A 24,953-nucleotide genomic window follows, 5' to 3' on the forward strand; every position below is an offset into this window, starting at 1 on the left:
TGTTTGCTTCTGCTTTGGCCACAGGTGCAGGCAGGCTGTTTTACAAAGAATTAAAGTTCTGCTTCTAAACAGATGCCTTTCCAGTGTTTCTTCCTGGCGCTCTGAAAACCAGGGGGGGAAATAGTCTTGTTCTGTTTAAAGGTTAAGGGCGTTGCCTGCCTGAAAGCAGCAATAGTATTATTTAATATATATTTTAAAGATTGAGACAAGAGATGGAGAAAACTTCCTGACATTTAACAGAGTGAAGCCAAACCACCTTTTGTGGGTGGTGAGGTGGTTCTACTACTCCTTAAAGCTATAAAGTTAATTTCATAGCCTCAGGGAAAGGTGTTGCTTCCCTTAAAGATCAGTTCTAAGAAGGTTGGAAGTTGACTTGTCATTTGATCTATAACTTAAACTGATAAAAAGTTTTTGTATTTACTATGTGCCAGGCACTGTGCTTTTGGCATTTTAGATATCTTGCTTAATCCTCAAAATAACCCCAAGAAGTGTAGGTGCTGTTGTCATTTATCCTGTTTTACAGATTAGAAACCTGAGCTTTAGGCCCCAGTCTCAGGTCAGGTAAGTTGCAGAGCTGGATGATAAACTCAGGCCATCTGACTCTGAGCCACGGAATTTTACACAGTAGTACTGTATTTTCCCCAGACCAGACCATATGGCAAGGAGTGTGGTCTCATTTCCAGGAGGGAGCAGGCTCAGAGAAGAGAAGTAATTTACTGTCATAAGGCTGGTGTTGAAACAGAATTCAGACCTGGGTCAGTTTGAAGTGAAGGCCCATGTTCTTTCCACTGAGTGTATCGTATTACCTCTTAGAGTACATGACTGCAATATCTGATTTACTAAGATCTCTTTATTTTTTGTGTTGCCTGCCCTCAGTTTCTAGAGGGGGTTGTTTAAAAGTTCATTTGTGAGGTGGTGGTTTGGAACTCAGAATACATTGTCTGCTGGCAATAAGCGTTGTACTTGGTTGTGTCTGAGGCCAGAGCCCCTTGGGACAATTGATACGCTTCCACCTGTGATACCAGCCTGCGTTCTAAGACCTGCCTTGAGTTGCAAGGCAGTAAGAGAAGCAGACATGTGGTCCTAGTTGTTTCCAGATTCCATTTGTCCCTTTACAGGTGTTATCTACCATAGCATGGGTCACTATAAAGTGTGGGCTTGAGGCGGAGTATGGATCCTCAGAGGTCAGACCTGGTTCTGGTTGTGTCTGCACAAGTTACTGGTTGTCCCACCCACTCTCTACTAGGTTACCTGAGATGAGGCTCCTAACCTTTCTCAGGCTGTATCCTCATCTGTAAAATCGGTGAGTACCCTCATTGTAGGGCTTGAATGAGACAAACGGGCATTAGGTGCTCAGCATAGTATGTGGACATCAAAGGTGTTCATGAAGTGATGGCAGTGGTGATGGAGATGGTCGTGATTTATTCTGCTTTGTGGTTCATCTCTTCTGTTACCAAAAGCTTTTTGTAGAGGCGAATGACTGTTTTGTAACATTCAGAATTGGATGTAAAGTTTGGGATTCCCTTTATTTTATAGTCATGCAAATCAGTAAATTGTCCTGAAATTTAAATACTATATTCTCAAATTATATGTTACAAATTTTTATATACTTTAAATTTTTTATTTTAATTGAAAATACATTGGTTGATGAATGGCTTTGATATTAACAACTTTCATGAGCCTTTCAAGTTTTTGTTGCATTTAAACATAATGTACTTTTTGTTTCTCAAATGGAGAAACTGAGATAGGAAGTAGGGATAGGCTTTGCCCAAAGGCTGTTAATTAACTAAAGCAGGCATGGGCCAAATAGTAAATATTTTAGGCTTTGTGGGCCATGCGGTCTTTTTGCAATGCTACTCAGCTCTGCTATTGCGGCACAGAAGCAGCCATCAGCAGTACTTTAATGGGTGGGCTTGGCATGGTACAGTAAAATTTTATTGAGAGTTGGGATATAGCTCATGTGGTAGAGTGCATACCCAGCATGCACGAGGTCCTGGGTTCAATCCCCAGTACCCCCTATTAAAAAAATAATTAAATAAATAGACCTAATTACCTCCCCCAACCCCCCCAATTTTATTTGTAACAACAGGTGATGAGCTGTAGTTTGTAGACTCCTGGACTAAAGAAACATACTACCTCATTGTGAAGCCCTGCCTTGGTGCTGCATCTCTCTGTAGGTTGATGTGGATTTACCAAAGGTTGATTTTCCCATGGGCTTCATCCTCAGTCTTCTTTTCACTTAACACTTCCTTTACCATAAAATGATTCATATATATACATCTTCAGTTGAATTGTTTCCCAAACTCCAGATTAGTATAGCTGCCTGACTTCCATCTTCTCTCCAGGAATATTCCAACAAGCCCCTAAACATTTCTGATACTGATTTTAGTACTGTATCCATCAAAATCAGGGTGTAGTCTTTTTATGTGTGTTCACTCATCTGTTACCCAAGTGGGAAACCTGGATGTCCCCTTAACTCCACCCGCATCCTGTTTATTCTGCCCCCTTGAGATCTGTACTCCCCTATTCCCTCCATCTCTGCCACCGCTGCTTTATTCAGGTGCTGATCATCTACGTGGGCTGTTACAAATCATCTTACCACTTTAGGGCTCCCTCTAACCTCTGTCTCCTTCCAGTCTGCCTTTCATTTTGCTGCTAGAGTGATCCTGTTTTTAGTGTATCTGATCATGCCACTTCCTGCTTAAAACCCCCAGTTGTTCTTCAGTGCCTGTGGTTTAAAAGCCTAACCTTGCTATAAAAGTCATTTCAATAGAGAAGTATTGCCTTCTTACCATGACAGTCCGAGATGTGGTGCTGCACCCACGCTGCAGGATGCCAGCCTTTTCAGAGGACAGTCCTTAACTATTCTACATAATGCCTTTCTCTCCTTCTGGCTTACTTTGGTTTATTCTTGAGTATTCACCTCAGGCTTTGCATCTTCCTTAAAATCTTTCTTGGGCTCCCTGCCTTGACTCCATATTTGCCTTGGATGCTTTTCCTGTCTTCTGCACGCTTTAATAGCACCCTTTGTTTTCCCCTCAGATGAGCAGTTACTGCTTTATAAGCAGCCTGTGCTTGTGGCTCCAGCACCCACCTCTTTTAAGCTGCTCCTTGGAGGATAGATCCTGAACCTTCTGTACCTTTGTCCCTAGCTCCTAGAACTGTACCTTGTTCATCTGGGCTTAGACTTTTTTTTTTTTTTTTTTTTTTGATTCTAAAGTTTGCAATATTCAAGTTTGCATTCTCAAGTTTGTAATACTCAATTTTTTTTTAAATTGAAGTACAGTCAATTACAAAGTGTCTATCTCTGGTGTACAGCACAATATCCAAGTCATGCATATACATACATATATTCATTTTCGTATTGGGCTTGGACATTTTGAGGAATGGTAAGTATTCATTAATAAAAAATGTGAGGCCAAATGTACATTTTTCTTTCCTTTTGGGGGGTTCTTATTTCTTCTAAGAGGGTTAAAAGCCTAAGGAGAGTGGCAGAAGAAAAAGACCCTTGGGCTAGAGGCTGTGGTACAGAGAATGCTCAGTGGACAGGCCTGGGGCTTAGAACTGTCCCTTGTATGCTCTTCATGGGGGGCAGCTCACTCCCTAGGGCAGTGGTGCTTCAGGGAGTGTAAATGTCTGATGAATACCTACCACCCACTATCCCCACCCAGTTATCAGTGGGGCAGAGGATGTTAATATCCTGGGATTCTTACACATGTGTATTTCTTCTTTGAATTTCCAGTCATTTCTCCAGCCTGTCATTTTCTCCCTGCTCCTTACATTTCATAGTTCTTCATGTTGTGTCTTTTTACGTCTTCCTTTCTGAGACAGGGGCTCTAGACACAGTGATGTTCAAATGATGAAGATGTTAGCATCTCAGCTTACAACTGAATGCATTTGTATTTTCTAACAAATACTGTTATCCATGAGGGTTAATAATCCATAGTGAAATAGTGTACTTTAGATACAAGTGAGTTAAATTGTCTTTTATTTATGAGAAATTACATTCTGAGTTTTAAGAAATGATCTTAAGAACTTTTGAAACGAAAGTCTGTTAGCTAAAGACTTACAGAATCAGATCTGCTGTGGTGAAGTGAGTGTCATCCTTACCCTTTGCTGTACCCTCTCCTTTAGTACCCCGATTTCTTAGCTTTGCAGATAGTGACCTAGGAGCTCTGTAAAGGCAGCCTTTCTTGGGAAGATCCCTAGGTTGGCCCCTGGAAGGTGGGTTGGAAAATGGGAAGGAAGTGCACATTTGTATTTCTCTGGAGTTAAATCAGAAAGGTTCAGTTATTTGCTGTCATATTTAGAGTACACTTTGCTGGTTTTGAGATTGAGCCTATGCAGATAGCTGGAGCGTCTAAAGGAGAAACTTCTTTATTCTTAAGTGACTGCTTAGTAATCTACATAACAAATGAGCCATTTTGCTTCAGAGATGTGAAATAGGCATCTATAAATGAATAGTTTTTGAAACTAAAGTTGTTAAGACAAAGTTCATCTTTTCACAGTAGGGTTTCTTCAGAAAACCCTCTTTACTCTATTGAAATGCAGCTAGTTTGAACTAGAAAAGCATATTCCAATAATAGGCTCATGCAATTAGGCTTTACTATAATGGTGTGAATGCTGGAATTTTTTGTGTATTATCATCATCAATTGGTGTTAGTCCCAGGGGAACTACATAATAGCCAGAAAACCTTGATTGAGAGATGCAAACAAAGGTTTCTGTCTTATTCATAGGCTTGCTTTAGTTCTTGAAACTAAATAAATGTTAGGCTCTTAAATCTTACACATTTTTGGTAACCATCTGTCGATGGTAAGATTAAGAAATAGTGCTTCTGAACTATGGCATTATTTTGAATTAGAAGAAAATGTTGAGGGACTCTTCGTTTAGTGCCATATTCATGCTAGACCATGTGTAGAAATGACACAGCGGTGTGCTTGTGAACGCTGAACTACCACCCACGGGGGTATAAAGCCCTGATTTGTAGCATTTACTGATTTTTGAGGTATAAAAACTTCAGACTGCAGATACAAGGTCGCTGAACTTGAAGTTGGGAAGAGATGCATATTATCAGCTGGCTTCATTCACCACACTGCTGAATTCACCCCAGCAGCTAAATGTTCAGAATTTTACAGGCTGTATTTTTCATACTTGTCTCATTCCTGACTTTACCTTTGTCCTTTGCTTTTTGAAAATTAGCCTTACAGATGTATAATTTATATACAATAAAATTTGACAGTTTCAAGTGTAGAGAGTGATGAGTTTTGACAAATGTATACCCCACCACAATTTTGATACCATATTACCCCTTCTACACATAGTTGCCAGATTAATTTTTCCAAAATCTTTGCTTTGCATCCATCACCCACCTATGCATAAAATCACCACCGGCCATATACTATCCACAGGATAAAGTACAAAACTCTGCGGCCTGGCGCTCACCCGTCTTGCCTCTTGTCTGCTTCTCTGGCCTTATTTACTACTGCTTGGCTGCATGAATCTTATTCCAAAAAAAGAAAAAGAAAAAAACAAAAGCTGTTCAGCTGGTTCCTAGCACAGTTCCTGCACCTGTGCCTTTGCTCTTATCTGTACCCTACTTGCAATACTGCTGTCACCTCACATTGCTTCTTGTCTTGACTGTCTTGCCTTTCCTTAAAAGTCTTGCTCACATCCTGTTTTCTTCTTGTACAATCCAGTCTTTAGTGAACTCTCTCATCTGACCTATTGTACCGCTTTTGGGCATTTAACTTGAAACTTGTATTGAAATTACAGGTGTTTTCTGGAGTAGTTTGGTTTTCCCCAGCAAAGTTGTAAACTGTGATAGTGTAGAAAATGTTATACACCTCAATTTTTAGCATTTGGCTTTGCTTAAAAAAATACTTAATAAATGGTTCTTGATGATGATAAACTTTTCAGTGACTCTTCCTACTCAGTCACAACCATCAGTGACTCTGTTGGGGAGAATAGTGCTGTGCTGTATCATAGATCTCTTGGAGAATGAAAGTTTGGTTTGTTAAAGAATATAAATTTATAAATGGGCAGTGAAGTCTCTCAAAACCAGTGTTAGTCATTAAAATGCACATTGGAGCTTTTAACTGTGCCTTGAAAATTCATCCAAAGGTGGCTAGCATCATGGACTTTGAACTCTTGGCAAGATTTAAACATTTAAAGTAGGTCCCAAAAGAAAATTCTTTGTTCCTTTCAACCAGCTCTATTTCACTTTTTGAAGTGCTAGTAAGAAGTCAGTGGGGTGCATCTCATTGATTTCCTTCCTGTCCCAGGAAGCCATATTATGGTATTCTGAAAGAACTTTTGTGTCTTTTTCACAAAGTTCTATAGTAACTTTACTATAAGCCAATTGTTTTTCTTTTTGTTTCTTTTACTTACTCTATTAAAAAAAAATTTGCAGATATGCTTGTTGGAATCTGACATTGAAAGATAACCTAATAAATGTTTAGAACAATTATAGATGCCTGTCTATTTTACAGCCTACCTTAGAGGTTTCGTTTCTTCTGTCCTTTAAATGATGGGTTTATCAGGTTCCACAGTTGGTCCTCATCTCTTGGTAGTTGGCATGTCTTTCTTGGGTGATTTCATCTATTACTGCCCAAACACTAGTGTCTCCAGATTTTACAAATGCCCTATCTCTTGAGTTCAGTCTTGGATGGCCAGATGCCTACTGGACGTCTCCACTTGGTTGCCCTTCAGAGACCACACATTCAGCGCATCCCTAGTGGGACATGACCTACAAGTCTTACCTCTCTTCTTGCTGTTGCTCCCTTGCTGAACGATATTGCCAGCCCCAAATAACTTGAGCCTAACACCTTGGAATCATCCTTGGTGTGTCCCTTTTCCTTCACTTTTCAGTCACTATCTTCCTCAGTCACTCTTTTCCTTCACTATCAGTCAGATCCACCTTACATATTTTTCTTAAATCCTTTTCCTTCACTCTGAAGTCAGGCTAACCTCATGCTTTGTTGGGAGGGGGACTGCCCCACCCCCCAAGTATTTAATCGGTGAATTAAGAGCAGGTCCACTTCCCTGGCCTTAGATTAACCAAGCTCATGAGTCTGAAAGGTAAAATTGGAAAGCTAGTATATAATTTTCAGTGTGTACCAGTACGTTCTCTCCTAGACATAGCTAGGAGCCCATTCTATAACTAGGAGGTTATCTGAGAAGGAATCAGAACAAAAGCAGTGAAATGAGTCACGTGTTTAATGGCTTGTCACAAACAGATGGTGCCACCATCACATAATAGGGAGCTCCCTTGTGACCAGAAAACTCGGCTCTGAGCAAAGGTGGCTCCTTTCCTGCCCAGTTACTTCAGTGGTACCTGCCAGTCTTTGTCTGTTATAATTCTTCTTCAGTGCTTTCAGGACAGACCCTTACTGTTGAATACCTTATTTCTTTCCGTGTATGAATACATTCATTCTGGCTCTCTTTGAATATTGCTATGCGAGAAACCAAGCTTTCTCTTTCACATGGGTTGTGCACCTCTCTTAGTCATTATTTGTTGATCTTAAGTTTAACTTTGAGGGCTTTCTTATTTCTGGTGTTTGGAGAAACCTTCATTGCAGCTGCCATGTAAGAACAAAAGGCTAATCTCCTCTTGGGTTCAGCTGGCATTTTTACCTCCTGAAAACACCCTCTTCCTTCCCCACCCTCGTTGGTTTGGAGCACCCTCTGAATGCCTCCTTAGCTCCCTCTGAGTAACCCATAAAGTAACACTCATTTATTTCACTGTTTGGTGGTGGTTTCCCTGTTTCCCCACTGAACTTGAGCTGTCCTTCTGAGCTGTCTGAGAGCAGGACCACTCCTATGTCCAGATCCCGCTGTCTAGCACAGTACCTGGCATCTGTTTACATTGTTCACTTAACCAGTGTTGAGCACCCACTGTATGCTAGACAAAGAACAAGTCAGATATGTTTCCCTGCCCTCATTGGAGCCTGGATTTGTTGGCGGTGAGGGAGGATGTAAACAAAGTAGTGCTATGGTAAGACTTACAAGGAAACAGGCATTAGGCTGAAGTAGAGAATAGTTGGGGGTCTGTTGGGGTGTGTATCTGATTCAGGTGATGAGAAAGATTGCTGACAAGTGGCTTAAATTTAAGACACACTGTAAAGGATAAGAAGCAAGCTATCTGTAGAATCGGAAGTCAGGGCTCACCAGAAGTAGCCATTGCAAAGGCCTTGAGGAGGGGGAGAGCTTGTATTTCAGGAAATGAGAGACCATTGTGGCCAGAAAGGCAGAGAGGAAGAATGTAGCATGACTGTACTGTCGGTCATGCTGTGGGCTTGCTCGCATGAGTGAGATAGAGCTATTGATACAGCGATTCACGTAGGTTAAGATTTGTTTGGAACTAGTACTTAGTTATTTGTTAAAACTTGTGATTCTAAATGTTCTTTTTGCATATTCCTTTCTGGAAAGTTAATTTTCACAAATAATGATTGAAAGAGACCCTAGAATTTCAGTCTTACGTGAAGCATAGCCTGCATAAAGTTGGCCAAACACTTGTAGGAAGTTCCTTTTTATGCATGAAACTCTATTCTTCAGGAACCTGTAATGCAGCCAGATAAGCCTTCTGGATCATAGCGAGAATTTTCACTTAGTCTTATTGACCATCATTATTTTCTGCTGGTTGATCTACTATTTCAACTCAACAACAGTTGAGTTAAATACTATTAATGTAATGTGATATCCTCATGTGAAAACTGATTCAGGATAATCACAGCTGAGTCATTTAGGCTGTAGTACATTAAAAAAAATTTGTTGATTGATGTAGCTTTAAAGGACTATTTAAAAAACTATATATTTTTATTTTTAAAACTATTTTTTTGGATTTTCTGTGGGGGTAAGACTTCTCTTCTCACAAACCCGTTCTGTACCTTTCCCTGCCTTAGGCTACTCAAACATTATTGGGCTTAATGGGAATCAGAATACTGAGTAGCTAAACATTGAGTAGTAGCTCTATTACTTGCCAGCAGTCTTACCTTGGAAGGTGTCACAGACTGGCCATTTCTTCATCATTGTAGTGGGAAAAAAACACCTGCATGATAAGGTCATTGAGGATTAAATGAAGTAACATATACTAACATCTCTTGGTAGAGGCCTGGTGAGTATTTGGTGCCCATTAATCTTCTGCTACCCTGTGGGGTAAATATGATTATCTCCACTTTTGTACATGGGGGGAAAACAAGCCTTAGAGAATGTCACTTGCTGTAGGCTGGTGCTTCTCAAACTTTTATATGCATGCAAATTAATGGGGGGACCATTTTAAAATGAAGATTCTGCATTTCTAACAAGCTCACCACCTTGAGTAGTTAGGGCCCTAGGCTACTTACCCTAGGAAGTGGTGGAGCTGGGCCTGAAACCCAGGTTTGCTCTATTCCAAAGCCACCTCCCATCCTATAGAACCTTCCTAACTCTCATCAGTGGAACAAAGGTTTTGTTGAGGGACCTGCAAGTTGGTTACTTAATAATTTCTTAGATTAATAAGAATCTGAAGTTGTATTTTATTTATTAGCTCAACATTTACTTAGAACATTTTATGTGCTATATCCCCTTTTTAAAGAAGTGTAGGGCTAGATAAAAGGGGAATATTAACTTCATGTTGTCTACTGGACTGTTATTTGGGGTGTCATCACCTTACATGTAGATGTCCCATATTGCTCTTACCCCACCCCCAGTCTGCTCCTCTCCTGCCTTCCCTTTTATTTTTGTTAGAACAGTGTCATCTCCCAGGTTGGAAACAACAGATATTCTTGCCCCTCATGTATAATTAGTCATGAAGTTCATTCAGTTCTTAGAAATCTCGTTGAAATGTGGCTTCCTCTCTAGCCCTCTGCTCCCCATCAGCTCTTACCTGTTCTTGCTCATCAGTTCCCTACTGGCCTTCCTCCCACCACTGTTTCCTAACTGCTGTGTAGTCTCACTGGAGCTAATCTTCCTAAATCAGGACAAGCCTGAGCACACTACACCCCTCCCCAAAAGCTCTGGTCTGTATAGACAGAAGATACAGACTTGAACTAGACTGCTTGGGTTTCATCCGTAGCTCTCCAGTTTACTGGCTCTGAGAGCCTGAGTGGGTTACTTAGCCTGTCTTTGTAATAATAACTTGTCTCCTTGGGCTGTTGTGAGGGTTATGAGTTAGTGCAAAAGGCTTAGAATGGTGCTCGGTGCATTGTTAAGTGCTGAAAGGGCTGGCTGCTGTGAATATTTGTGATGAAAAGCGAAGTAGCAATTGTTTTTAATTGGGAAGGGTCTGCACCAGCATAGAAGCTGGGCTGAATGCTATCTTTGGAACAAATTATAAGTTGTTAATACCCTCATTAGCAATTGCTAACATCAGTATATTAAGGACCTTAAGCATATTAATGGTAAAAAGTAATTGCGTACTTAACTTTTTTCAAGATTGAAGAACTGTAATTTCAGCTTTGTAGGTTAGTAACTAAGGTTGATTAGACTAACAGATGTACCTTGTGAAATCTGAGGTTACTGTTTTGGAGTATTAATGATAATAGCAAATACTGAGCCTTTCCTTAATCCTGTAACATATTTACTATTACTCCCTTTTTTACATTGAGGACAACCAAGGCACAGAGAGGTTAAATGATGCCCAAGACCCATATGGCATCTTGAGGTTCATACTAATGAGCCCACTCTTTAACCACTAGAATTCCAGACTTACGGTGAAATCTCTATTCTTGGAAAAGAGCCCTCTTCCTTTGGGGAGGCAGAGCTCTGAAACTCGGTGACTTGGTGAAACTGAGTGGCAGAGAGTTGGTTGATAGCACTTCTCTGCCATCCTGTCAGTCTCCAACATGTGCCTCTTCAGTCCTGGATTTTTCTTTCTAATGCTGGTGTTAGATACTTTCTGTTTCTTTTAAAGTGATATTAGTGGTTCCTTTTTTTAACAGAAAAGTTCATTATTTCAGGCACAGTGCAGTCAGGTACTGTTCCCTGTCTGGCTTCCTTCTGTCAGCTGGAATAATCGTTGAGTCACCTTCCTTTGCCGTCCAGCCAGCGTATGCTCAGGGAATGCATACTACCTGATCAAGCCTAAGCGTGAGGAAGGTAAATTTGCAAGGGACAACATGCAAATACAAGTATTCATCTAGATGTGTTTGAACATGTTGAGACAGTTCTGTCAGTTGAGGGACAAATAATGATAGATACTTTGGTTTCTTATTTGCATAGTTTTTTGAGGCAGTGATTATTTCCTTGGGGGAAAAGTACCGAAAAGAAAAAACTTAATCATATGATACCATATGGCCCAGCAGTGAATAATATTTACTTGGTCATTAAATTACTACAAGATCTCTCATTTGTCTTAAAAAGTCTATGGCTTTTGGTAAATTGGAGATTAACATATTTCTTTAAATGTTGAATACCTTGTTAAAGTATTCAAATCTGTAATTCTTTTGAGAGAATTCATTATTTTGTATGCTGTAACAGCAAAAGTAGTTTGGTCCAAGGAGCTATTTAAAATGTCAGGTCCAGCCAAGAAATAAGAAATTAACTTCATAACCTATTTGGGGCATAAATTTAGAGTTACAAGTGCCTTGGGTATTTAGAAGGTAGGTAAGATACTGCTCCTGTCTTTGGAGTGGTGACATGTCAGACTAAAGTTTTCCTGGTTTTCAGCTTTTTCTGCCCAGACTCTGGAGTTAACCTGTCCCATGAGTTAAGTGAGATTTAATTGGCTAGCCTTGTCTTTGGGATAGTTAATGAAAGGTGCTTCTTATCCTAGTGCGTTTTTGTTCATTAATCTTGGAGGGCCACCTTCAGATTCAGGTGTTGTGTTAGAGAGGCAAGAAGGAAGTTCAGTAGAGTTGAATTGGTGAGAAAGAGCACTGAGCAATTTGAAGTGCATATGGCAATTGGGGTAGTGTTTAAAGATTAACTTTGTTTCACTTGAAAAGCTTTAATATCAATGTTGGTGAGAGTATGAGGAAAACAAGTTGGCTCATATGACAGTGGCTAGAAAGTAACCGTACGCAGCCCTTTTGAAGGACATTTAGGTACTATCAAACTTAGGTATATATCCCTTTGACTCAAAAGTTCCAATTATTGAAATTGCAAACAGAAACTTGAAAAAGTACAGCAAGAGACATGTACTGAAATGTTCATTGTAACATTGTAATAGCAAAACACTAACAACAACCTACCTGTTCCCTAATGGGTGCAGGCATTTTTTTTTTAAGGAAGCTGAGATATATATGTACTAATAACGATGTACTCCATATAACATGATGAAAAGTGTTTATAGGACAGTTTACACCTGTGTGTCTGAGTGTACATAATGATATGAATATATGTATATATAAACATTAATATATAAAATATGTAAACAATAGTAATATCTGGGCAGTGGGATTAAAGGGTTAGGGGAATGGGGAGGTTGCGCTAAGCTGTACTCACATTTTAAAAGACAAAAAGACTAAAACTCAGTATTTCACCAGATGAGCTTACTTAGTTATATTGAAAGGCGTTCTCAGAACTGCACTCTGCCCTGTGGTGGTGGCACCAGCAAGCTGTTTGTCTCACTTAGTGGCACCTGAGCCTATCAGTCCTACTTGTCCCCATGGTACAAACGTGGGAGAGGGAAACCTAATAGTTTTGTCACCTTTTCAATGCCAAATTTTCTTGCTATATATACACCCACTGTTTTGTATGTCTGGGTTTGTTTTCTCTTTGTTTTGCTGAATAACTGGGTTTTTTCCCCCCAACACTGCTTAATTATTCAGGAAAGACTCCTTGTGAGAAACTTGATTTTTCGGTTTCCTACTCATAGCTCATAACAATACAGCCTTTATTCCCTTACTGTTTGTGCATATTTAAATCTCAAACTTCTGTTTACTTTAAATTATTGGGCTTGTTTCCATATCACTTATCACTTCCGTATCTCTGAATTGTCCCTGACAACCCATTTCTTACTATATGTTAGTCATTTCTGTGGGTCTCCAGCTAGCAGTCTTACTAGCATGGCAAGAAGGCTTCCTTTCTCAGCTCTATCACCTGTTACTTGTATGGTGCTTAAAATATCTCCAGCCACCCTTGTGGTTGTATCACATTACACACCTAGTTTTAAGTCTACTTTCACCTCACATCTCTTGACTTTCTAGGGTTTTCTTTTTTTATTGAAGTACAGTCAGCTACAATGTGTCAATCTCTCGTGTACAGCACAGTCCCAGTCATGCATGTACATACATATATTCATTTTCATATTTTTTTATTAAAGGTTATTACAAGATATTGAATATAGTTCCCTGTGCTATATAAAAGAAATGAAAAAAATTTTTTAATCTATTTTTATATATAGTGGCTAACATTTGTAGATCTCAAACTCCCGAATTTATCCCCTTCCACCCCCTTTTCCTGGTAACCATAAGATTGTTTACTAAGTATGCGAGTCTCTTTCTGTTTTGTAGATGAGTTCCTAGTGTCTTTTTTTTTTTTATTCCACATACGAGTGATATCATATGAAATTTTTTTCTCTTTCTGGCTTCTTCACTTAGAATGACATTCTCCAGATCCATCCATGTTGCTGCAAATGGCATTATTTTATTCTTTTTTATGGCAGAGTAGTATTCCATTCTGTAAATATACCACAACTTCTTTATCCAGTGATCTGTCAGTGGACGTTTAGGTTGCTTCCATGTCTTGGCTGTTGAATATAGTGCTGCTATGAACATTGGGATGCATGTATCTTTTCGCATTGGAGTTCCCTCCAGATATATACCCAGAATTGGGATTGCTGGATCATATGGTAAGTCTATTTTTAGTTTTTTGAGGAATCTCCATACTGTTTTCCATAGTGGCTGCACCAAACTACATTCCCACCAGCAGTGTAGGAGGGTTCCCTTTTCTCCACACCCTCTCAGCATTTATCGTTCGTGACTTTTCAGGGTTTTCTGCTTATTCAGCCATATTGGCATTTTCTTATGATAGCGTGTTTCTTTAAAAGCAACTTTTTCTGTTTTAAAATTTCATTTCTTTTGCTTATTTTCACTATGGACTTTTTTTTTTAAAGCAGTATTCCAGTTTCTGTTGAAATTTTTTATCCCAGTTTTTTCATCGTAATTATTCATAAAGATAATAAAGACAGCTTATAATAGCTACTTGAACATATCTAATGGGATGTTTGCCTACTAACTATGCTTTCATATAGCTTTTGAGCAGAATTTCAATTAAGAAGACACTGCTGTTTTCCATATCACTTTAGATTACTTTTTAATCCTTTTTTTAAATTGAAGTATAGTCGGTTTACAGTGTTGCATTAATTTCTTGTGTGTAGCATTTGATGCTTTTTTAAAAACACTTGTTTTTCCAAGCCTTTATTAAACTTCCAACAGATAATTGCTGCTACCTCTCAAGTCCTCCAAATGAGTAATAGAAACTGGACTCAATTGAATAAAGGCATATTCCTTTGTCTTGGAACACAGAGTTCTCTGTGTGGTGGACTGCAGCTTAATTTGGTGTTCTATCCAGTGTATTCATCTGTAGTTCTGCTTTTTTTCAGTATAAAATCTTAACAATGATCTTGAACCTGTTACTTATTTTTTGTACATGTATTACTTTAAAAACCCTGAGTATGTGCTACTCACTTCCCCCTTATCATTTTATAAAATAGAGATTAAGTTATTAATATTTGACACCTGCTATTTCTAGTGACTGTGGAGTATTAAAGGGAACAGGAGGCATTGGTCATTCATGTTTTGGAGAAGTGAGGGAGTGAGGAGGCACTGTGGCCAGAGCTCTAGAGCAGTGGTTTATAAGGACAAACTAGTTGTTATCTCTCCCTCTTTCTTCTGGGTTTAAAGAGCTTGCTTTAAGAAATTCTCTTGGAGGTTATTGAAGTTATAACATAACAGTGGGGAATCCTTGGTCTCTAGAGACACATACTCATGATTAGCCAGTACAGGGAAAGAGGAAGAAGAGCTATGGCCTGTGTTGTGGACCTGGGTCTTTCCATAGTTAGCTCCAAGACTTCAAGGTGCATTGACTGTTCTATTTTTTTTTTTTTAAAGAGGATGACCATATATCCAAGATCTCCTCCTTCTCATTTCTGTGACCCATTGTTTTCCACTTTTCCATAATCTTCATCTGCTGAATGGGTACAACTGCTTGGTGTTAAGTTTTACACATCACTCTGCAGTTGTAATGTACTGTATATCACTTGGAGAGTGCCAAAGAAAGTATTTCCTTTAAAGTGTCACTGTTTACAGTGAATGATTCACATATGCCTTAATTGGAGTGTCTGTGGGTAAGGATTATTGAACACTTGATTAACTTAATTCTGTTTTCATTGAGTGGCATTGTAGTCTACATACCAGGTGTTAGGGTAAAAACTGGTCTACTGTGTTTAAAATGAGTAAAGGAAGTAAAGTTCTCAAGGATTTTCCAAGAAGAGAACAACACTGGAAACATGAATACAAATACACTGCATAGGTATTCCATAATGATACTGAGAAGTAAGTGATACTTAACTGAGAAGCTGCTTCATGATGCCCTGTACTGTGAATGGCTTAGTGAAGAAGCATACAGCCCAAAAAGGGGAGGTAGAATGTGTTTTAAATAGATGTTTCCATTGGGATTTTGCAGACAGCCCCTCAACTGTTTTCATGTTTCTGTATCATCTCTGGGGAAATTATATGTTGCCTGTGACTACGAAGTTTTCAGGTGCTGTTGTCATCCATAAGGTTGTGATTCGTTTGTTTTTCTCCTCCAGTCTACTGTGATTAGGTAGTCTGCCTTTGGAATGACAGGGTTCTTTCTGTTTGCCTCCCTGGCATGTGGACATAGTTTCATCTACCGCCACACTGAGGACAGGAAAACCAGAAGCTGTAATTGAGTACTGGTATCTTGTAATGTGTCCTACCTTCTAAAATTTTTCCCCAAAACAATTTTTAAACAATTTTTCTGGGTCATTTATTTCGATTTTCATTGTGGACTTGATGTCTCTGGTATGTTTTGTGTCTTGAGAATCTTGCTAGTTTTAATTTTTTCTCTGCAGTTCAAAGTTATATTGCAAGTTTACAGATTTAAACTGGATGTTTGATCAGCTGATAATTCTTTGGCAGTGACTGTCCCTTTTCCACAGAAGTATAGTGTAGTTAAACATATACAGTCTTCTGATTAAAAAAAAATGATAGATATTACAAAATAAAAAAATAATCTTATTAAAATTTTCAAGTGTACACAAAATTAAAGATTAGTTTAATGACTCCCCATTACTCAAAGTTTTGCAATTATCAGTATTTTCTCACACGTCTATTTTTCTTTCATCTTTCTGAAGTATCTTAGGGCAAATCCCAGACGTTGTTGTTTAACACCTACACATATCAATAGCCCCTCTTAAAAATATGGACTTTTTCTTAAAGAACCATCATGCCATTATCACACTTAAGAAATCAGCACTTCTTTTGGAAGGTGCTTTATTTTTAACATGCCATGGGTTTTGCCTTGGAATCAAGCTATAACAAACCAAATTGTGAAAACTAAGCTTTTCCTTAATATTTCATGTGTTATTTACAAGTAATATACTGTATAATTAACTAATACATTGTTAATTTATATATATGGATTTGTACATTTTCAGTTAAAAAGGAACAAGGCATTGTTCCCATAAAATAGCAAAGCAGCAAAGTTTGTGTATTAAAAAACGGTTTCTATTTTATCAGTAGCCTCCTAAATAAATATTTGGTGCTTAACTGGAATTTGAACTTCTTAAAAAGTATAAATCTTATTTCTGTTTTGACTGTATTTTCTTGATCTCAAGATGGCATCATTTTTTAAAATTTATTTTTTATTGAAATGTAGTTGATTTACAGTGTTTCAGTTACATAGCAAAACAATTCAGTTATACATATACATTCATATATATACATATTTTTTCAGATTCTTTTCCATTATATCTTATTACAAGAAATTGAATATAGTTCCCTATGCTGTACAGTAGGTCCTTGTTGTTTATCTATTTTATATGTAGTAGTGTGTCTCTGTTAACCCAGACTCCTAATTTATTCCTCCTCCCCTCTTTCCTCTTTGGTAACCATAGTTTGTTTTCTGTGTCCATGAGTCTATTTCTGGTTTGTAAATAAAAATTTGTATAGATTACACATGTAAGTGATATCATATGGTATTTCTTTCTCTGATTTACTTCACTTAATATGATAATCTCTAGGTCCGTCCACGTTGCTGCAAATGACATTACTTCATTATTTTTCTGTATTTCCCTTTGGTTCTCTCTCTCACTTCTGCAGCTGGGTCTGACTTTGTAAACCTGTTGTATACAACATTTTGTTGGGGTTGGAGTGGGGCTTAGATTTTCTGATACACTTCCTTTTTCTAAAACCTATTTGAAAAAATATTTTCCATAACTTATGACTCTTAATTTTTCTTTTGAGTGTTTTACTTTATTATTCGGGAATCTGGTAGCAGAATAATGGATCTAGGGAAGAGCTAAGTTATGATTTTCCCATTTAAAAAAATAACATTTTCTTAGATCTTGCCAGTGTTTACTTTGATTTCTGACATGGAAGCTTTAAATGAAAGCATGAACTTAAGAACAACAACAAAAAAAACTCCTTTCCAAAGGCAAGTGTGATTTATAGTCTGCTGGGTGGTGGTGAACATGCATGCTGTTTAAATTTTTGGACACTGTGTAAAATTAAATACATGTATGCTACTTTTTATCCCTTAGAATAATGAGTATTTAAGTATTCAGTATGGTACAGTAAGTTGTCAATTTTTTTGTTTTGCTTTTGGACAATACATACTTATTTTGAAAAAGCTTTTTTCTTTTTGCACTTCCTTTCTTCTTCCTTTTCTGCTGTTTTTAAAGTCACCTCTCCTTGAAGGGAGGAAAGGAGCTGGGGACATTTGCCAAGAAGCCCCCAGGCCTGGCAGCCCCAGCTCTGCCTGTCTGGAGGTGGATACATTGGGTTGAACTGTGAAAAAACTGTTTTTAAATAAGTGATACCTCCTTCACTTCACAGTTGTTGGGCTTAGTTGCAACCCACAAACAGCTAAAAAATTAGGTATTTTACTTATTGGAGAATGTCTTGTTTAGAATTATTTAACCTTATTTTTTAAATAAAATTTCATCAACTTTGGTTACCTGATTTTTATAGTCTACCATAGATACATTTTAAGGAATAGTAGCCCAGTAACAGCTGTGAACCTGTCTAAAGAAGGAAGAGAAACTAGGAAAAGGACCTACCAACCCCTTCAGTCTAGCAGTGTGGGGAATTTCTGTTTCAGAAATTAAGTATATACCTTGTAGTTCCTAAGGGCATCATTGCATTCTGTAGTACCAAGTAACAACTGTTATTCCTGACGATGACTTAACATCAGGAGAGCAGTTTTTTTGTTTGCTTCTTGTTGTTGTTGTTTTCAGTATTCTGCTTAAGAATGTAGAAGGAAACTTAATTTTTTAGATAATGTTAGAAGAGTGTTACGTAAGTAAATTTTACTCACGTGGAAATTTAGTCAGAATTTTGTATATTTATTTTACATTAAAAAAATTGAATTCTTGTTGTGTCTGATGCTGGGCCAGGAACCTTTTGTGGATAGGTCATTTCATCTTCAACAGTTCTGTGAGTGAGGTAGTAGCCCCTCCCCAAAGCACACCCCTGACTCCCCCCTGCTTTTTATCCTAGAGATTAGGAAACAGTCTCGGAGTTACATGATATACAAGATGACTCCTTTTAAATCATGAGTTTTCCAAGCTGCTTATAGCATACTGCCCCTTGGTTTGTCCATTTATACTTCAGATTTAGTGTGTTTGAAACTGAACTTAGCATCTTCCATTAAAAAAAAAAGTATTCCTTCTGTCCTGTGTTCCACTTTGCCATTAATAGTGTCACATCACCTCTCTGACAAGGCTGAGTCTATACTTAGATCTCAGACTGGCAGCTTCAGGTTAGGCCTGTCTTGCAACTTCATTCATATATTCATTTTATACATACTGATTGGGTGCCTACTGTGTGCCAAGTGTTCGTCTAGGCTCTAGGAATGTGGCAGTAAACAAAATAGACAATCCCCGCCATTACGGAGCTTGCATTATAGTAGTAGGAGACAGATAAACTAAATGGGGTAAAATATGTAGTATATTAGTTGGTAGGAATGTAGCAGTATTGGCTGTACGTAGGGCGGTCCCAGAAGGCTTCACTGAGAGAGGCATTGGAGCATATCTGTTTTGTTTACATTTAGAAATTAGGAGATTGACATAGAAATCTCCTTTTTTGGTTTCTCATGAAAATGAGACTTTCTAGCAACGTTGGAGCTTTCTGCTGGCTGTGCTAGTGGCTAGTTAGTTGCAAAGCCTGTGAAAGTGTCTGCTTAATCCCTCCCCTCATTCCCATGGCTACTACCTTAGTTGAGGCCTTGAATGTGTCTTTTCTGCTTTAATTCTATTTAACACACCTTCAGCCCATCATATACACCACAGCTTGGTTATCTTTGTAAAGCCCAGCTATGTGCACTGTGCATAGAAATATAGCAGCTGTCTCTCAGTTCACCAAATAAAATCCATGCTTTGGGGCCCTTTGTAATCTGGTCTTGGTCTACTTTCTAATACTCCCCATGGTCCACTCCTCAAAATAAAAATGCACATTGCTCCCCAGTCTCTGGACCTATCTTATGCTTTTCTGTCTTTGCTTTAAATGCCTTCTCCCCACCTCTAATCACATGCTATTCTTTGGCCTGTGTAAATCCTTAACCTTCCCATAGCAAACCATCATTCTCTACCTGCAGCCTCTTCCTACTCTATAAACTCTAGAAGCACTTTATGCAAATTCTTTTTTTTTTTTGTATTTACTCCTTAATGTACAGATCTCTTGTTCTTTTGCTAAATTTAAAGCTTCTTGAAGGTAGGCTCTGTTTCAGAGTAGTTTTTGTTTGCCTTATGGTGCTTGTGTGGGAAGTTTGTACAATATTTAGTAAACCAACTTTAAATAGAAATGAAGCCTGTGGTCTTGCATGGATTTAATAGATGCTAACACTGTATTCTCCATGGCTCAGCTTAATAGATTCCTATTAAGTCACGTGAGAAGTATAAATACTTTTGGGGGGGATACAGGCAATAAAATTGCTGAGCTTAGGACGTAGACATAAGTATGTATTTTTTTTGTTGATTGCTCTTGACATTGTTGCCTCCCAGATTGAGATAAATGAATAAAAATGTGCGCTCATCTTTTATATATGTGTATTTCCCTCTTACTGCCTTTCATCTTTTTTCCTATGCTTATTTTCTCAGTAGCTTTTATTTCTGCTATTTTTATTGTTTCTCCTTTGAATAAAAGTCTCCCCTCCTCCTAATATGAAGAGCACACATTAAAAAAAAAAAACTATTTAAAAAGAATTTAACTTTCATCTTAACCAGGAGCCTTTGCTATTGTACATAGCCATTTTGTTTCTTATAATTTAAACAAAGGCACATCTGTAATTATTGTTTGCCTGGAGGCTATTTATTATGGATATGCAAAAGCCATGCTCATCTTCCTTCACTGTGGTTGGATTTTTCCTAGCCATCATTTTGAATCCATTCAAATTTGATTCTTCTAGAATTTGATTTGCTGTCTTGGCAGAGTATTCTCTTTAATCTCTCTTTATTTTCTTAACAAACTTGCTATTTGTTTTCTTCCTCAAACTAAGTATTGGACCTCAGGAAGATGTTGGATCATTTCATAAGCTCTAAAGAGAGCTATAATAGCTAAATTCTTCTAAATTGTTATGATTGTTAAATGCTAAAATTCTGATAGCTGACTACATTAATTTTTCAGAACTTTTACTATGGAAAATTTCAAACTAGAAAGAACAATATACTGAACCCCCCATATACCCATCACTCAGATTCAGTAATTATTGACTCAAGGCTAGTATCCCTTCTTCTGTACCCCTGTCTCCTAACTATCCATACGGGGTTATTTTAAAGCAAATCCTAGACATGTATTTTAATTAGTGAATATTTTGATTTATATCTCTAAAAGAGGATTCTTTACAAACATAACCCCAAAGTATTATTTTTATAATTTTTGCACATTAATGGATTAATAGACTTACTGTATTTTTTAAACATTTTTTATTGAGTTATATTCATTTTACAGCGTTGTGTCAAATTCCAGTGTAGAGCACAATTTTTCAGTTATACATGAACATACCTATTTTCATTGTCACATTTTTTTTCACTGTGAGCTACCACAAGATCTTGTATATATTTCCCTGTGCTATACAGTATAATCTTGTTTATCTATTCTACGTATGCCTATCAATATCTACAAATTTTGAACTCTCAGTCTGTCCCTTCCCACCTCCCCCACCTTGGCAACCACAAGTTTGTATTCTATGTCTGTGAGTCTGTTTCTGTTTTGTATTTATTTATTTTTATTTTTTTAGATTCCACATGTGAGCGATCTCATATGGTATTTTTCTTTCTCTTTCTCGCTTACTTTACTTAGAATGACATTCTCCGGGAACATCCATGTTGCTGCAAACAGCATTATGTTGTCGATTTTTATGGCTGAATAGTATTCCATTGTATAAATATACCACATCTTCTTCATCCAGTCATCTGTTGATGGACATTTAGGCTGTTTTCCATGTCTTGGCTATTGTAAATAGTGCTGCTATGAACATTGGGGTGCAGGTGTCTTTTTGAAGTAGCGTTCTTTCTGGATATATGCCCAGGAGTGGGATTACTGGGTCATATGGTAATAGACTTACTGTATTTTTTTATCAAGAAAACTAGGTAGTGAATGCTGCCCAGTTTCTTCAGCTTTAGTAATGTGACTAATCTCAACGAGAGTTGGAAGCAGACTGGTCTGAACATGTAGAGAGAAAGCCACACAAATTGCTTCTACCTTCTGCACAGATGCCCATTCTTTACCCTAGTCCCTTACTGCCATGGACACAGCTCAGAGAAGCCACTCTCTTTTATAAATGCGTTATCAGTAAACTGTCTGAATCCTAGGTCCTTGACCTGTTAACAGGCTTAGCCCTTGGCTTCCTTTCTGGAAAATTCCAGAACTATATAAAAATCATTTCTAAAATCCCGATAGACACATTTTGCCAAGAATGTCAGTTATCTCCTGACAGTTTGGCATTAACCTTTAAATATTAGGTTGTGTAATCATAAAGCCATTCAGGGAAAATAAGGTGGTGGGTGGCTGGCATTTTAAAAGTGACATGAACTTGGGTTCCTGGGAATGTTAATCATTATTCTACTCAAAATGCTGATATTCCTTAATAGTGAAATGCTAAGTAAGTAAAAACAAGTATTTTACGAATAACTTAGAGGTGAGTAAAATGTGATTTTTATGGGTTTATTTAGCATATTTTTATCTGAATGATATCTGAAGGATATTTTATATTTCCAAGCTTTGAAAGAAAGTAATGAAGGAACTTTCTTGTGAGTTCCCACCAGTCTACTAGCCTGACCAGCACATCTCAGAAATAGATCATTATTTTTGTCACTGTATCCTGCCTTCTCATTTGCCTTCCTTGCCCTTGACTTTGCAACAGAGAGGAGAAAGAAACTCATAGCCTCTACCATAAATACACATGGTAACAGCAGTCAAGTAATTTTATATTTTTTGTGGGCAAGTCATTCATTCGTGGTGATGGAATGGCTTATTTTTAATGCAGTGTTTTTCTTTCAACTAAACTTAAATTCCTTTTTTCCATCTGATTTAGTGTCTGGACCATTCCAGGGCATAAATATAGCACAGCTTCTTCATTTTACCAACTTGGTAGAAGTTTTAAAGGTTTCATTCAGTTTACTTCTAGCTTTTCATATGAAATGGCCTATAAGAACTCTTTAATTTACAGTATAATGTGTAATTAATGACAGACCCAGTGTATCTGCATGTAGGTTGTACCAGGCGTCATGGGAAAGAGGAGGTTTGGAACATTAATTTCTAATCTCATTTTAACATGACTGTTTCGAAAGGAGACTCTTCTTTGGAAAGTAGGTAAAATAGCATGGACTAAATCCCAAACATCACAAAATGGAAGCAACCTAGATTTATTGCACCCACATTAAAGGTTAGAAAAGATATCTTCAGTTTTCTGGAAGGGACATTCATGTGCATAACTTACAATTTTAAGTGATTAATTAAGAGTAATTGCTGTAGATGAGTGTCATTCATAGCAAATTAGGTCTGTTTGATGGGGAATCTTCTACAGATTTTTGTATTGCAAAATTAGTTTATGACTTCCTGTGTTAAACTCATCTAATCCTCTCCCTTTCTCAATTATTTATTTTCCTTGCAAATTTATTTAGTTTTGTTTAATGTCTGGGATATCTTTATCTGTAGTAATACAGTATATTCATTTCACTACTTCTGGGTACCCCAAGTTGAGTAGAAACATAAGTCAGAGGAGCAGCTGAGTGGGGAGAAGACCTTAGAAAACATTAATAAACGCTAGTAGCAGCCTATTGTATAATGGCTTATAATTCATTTAACCAGTTTCCTATTGATAAATACTTAGATTATATCCATTTTTATTTAAAATGTTTATTTAATTTTTATATTAAAAAGCATAAACATATTTCTACGTACCAGGTACACAGTCTTATTTTTAGTAAACTTTTTAAAAATAGTAACATATATACAAAAAAATACACAAATCATTTTTGTAGCTCAATGATAAATGGAACAGTAAATAGCACCCTAGAAACCCCCCTCAAACTCTGTTCCAATTCACAGGTGGTAATTACTATCCTAATTTCTATCACCATAGATTTATTCACTTAGCCTGTTTGAAATGTGTGTAAATGGGATCATGTTGTGTGTGCTCTTTGGTATCTGGTTTCTTTCACTGACTAAAATACCTGTGAGACCTATCCGTGTACATGTAGCAATTCATTTTTTATTGCTGTGTAATATTCTGTTGGGTGACCTTACTATGATTTATCCTTTTTATTGTTGATGAACCTTTGGGTTGTAAATTAATTTTTGAATATTACAAATAGCTCTATTTGTGATACTCTTGTTTGTGCTGTTCTTAAACATGTGTTTTGGTGAACATAGCCATCCGTATCTCCTAGGAGTAGTGCTAATGGGCACAGAACATACATGTGTGCAGCTTTACCACATCAGTAGTTTCCAAAGTGGTTGAAACCAAATCACAGTCCCACCACAGCAGTGTCTGTTTTTTGTTTGTCTGTTTTTTTAAATAACTTCAAGAACTGAAATTTGAGTAAAAGAGCAAATTCATTTTGAGTTTTCGAATACAGTGCTTAATTTGTCCTAAGGAATACTAATTTACACTCCACTGAATACTGAGTTTTATCTAGCTCTTTCATCTTTATCAATTAATAGTGGAAAATATCTCAGTTTTAAACTACTTTAATGAATTTATAGCTTGATTTTGCTCATTTCAGTTTTCTTAATTTCGGTGTTCTGACCTTTTCTTCCTAGTTTGTCCTTTTTTCTAACTTCTTTTTTTCCTAATTTTTTTTTTTTTTTTTTTACAATATAGAAGTTTTAAATGTCTCTCTGTGTGCTTACATCTGCTAATGTGTCCCTCTGTGGTTTCTGGCTTTGGTGTCATTCACGAGAAAGCCTTCTTATCTACTTGTTTTCTTTCAGAACTTAATTGTATTTAATTTTGCTGATTGTAACTAGATTTAGCTTCTTTTTCTTTCACTAATACAAAGGAAGTTTTTTGGTTGTTTTTGTTTTAAAATAATTTAAACTTGTACCTTTAATTTATTACATTAGTGTTAGCTTTGGAATATTTTGCAGGGGGACGTCAGAGGGTGACTGGTCAGAAAAATTTAGTACACCAGAGCATACATGTATGTGTCACTTGGCCATAAGAAATAAAGCCAGTTTTCCAAGGTGGATGCTATTTGAATCCTTTCAATGAACATGTTATTAAAGTAGTTAGTTTTCATTTAGAAAAGAATGAGCTCAAATAGACTAAATGATCTTAACACTCTGGT

At 37.4% G+C, this 24,953-nt stretch overlaps 1 protein-coding gene across 3 annotated transcripts in view; it reads left to right on the top strand.

The window, feature by feature from the left end:
- Nucleotides 1-24,953, top strand: part of UBE2H (ubiquitin conjugating enzyme E2 H) — a 92,317-nt gene that overhangs the window by 26,564 nt on the left and 40,800 nt on the right. The gene's annotated exons all lie outside the window — the stretch shown is intronic.

This window comes from Camelus bactrianus, chromosome 7, assembly GCF_048773025.1.
Source record: "Camelus bactrianus isolate YW-2024 breed Bactrian camel chromosome 7, ASM4877302v1, whole genome shotgun sequence".
Taxonomy (NCBI): Eukaryota; Metazoa; Chordata; class Mammalia; order Artiodactyla; family Camelidae; genus Camelus; species Camelus bactrianus.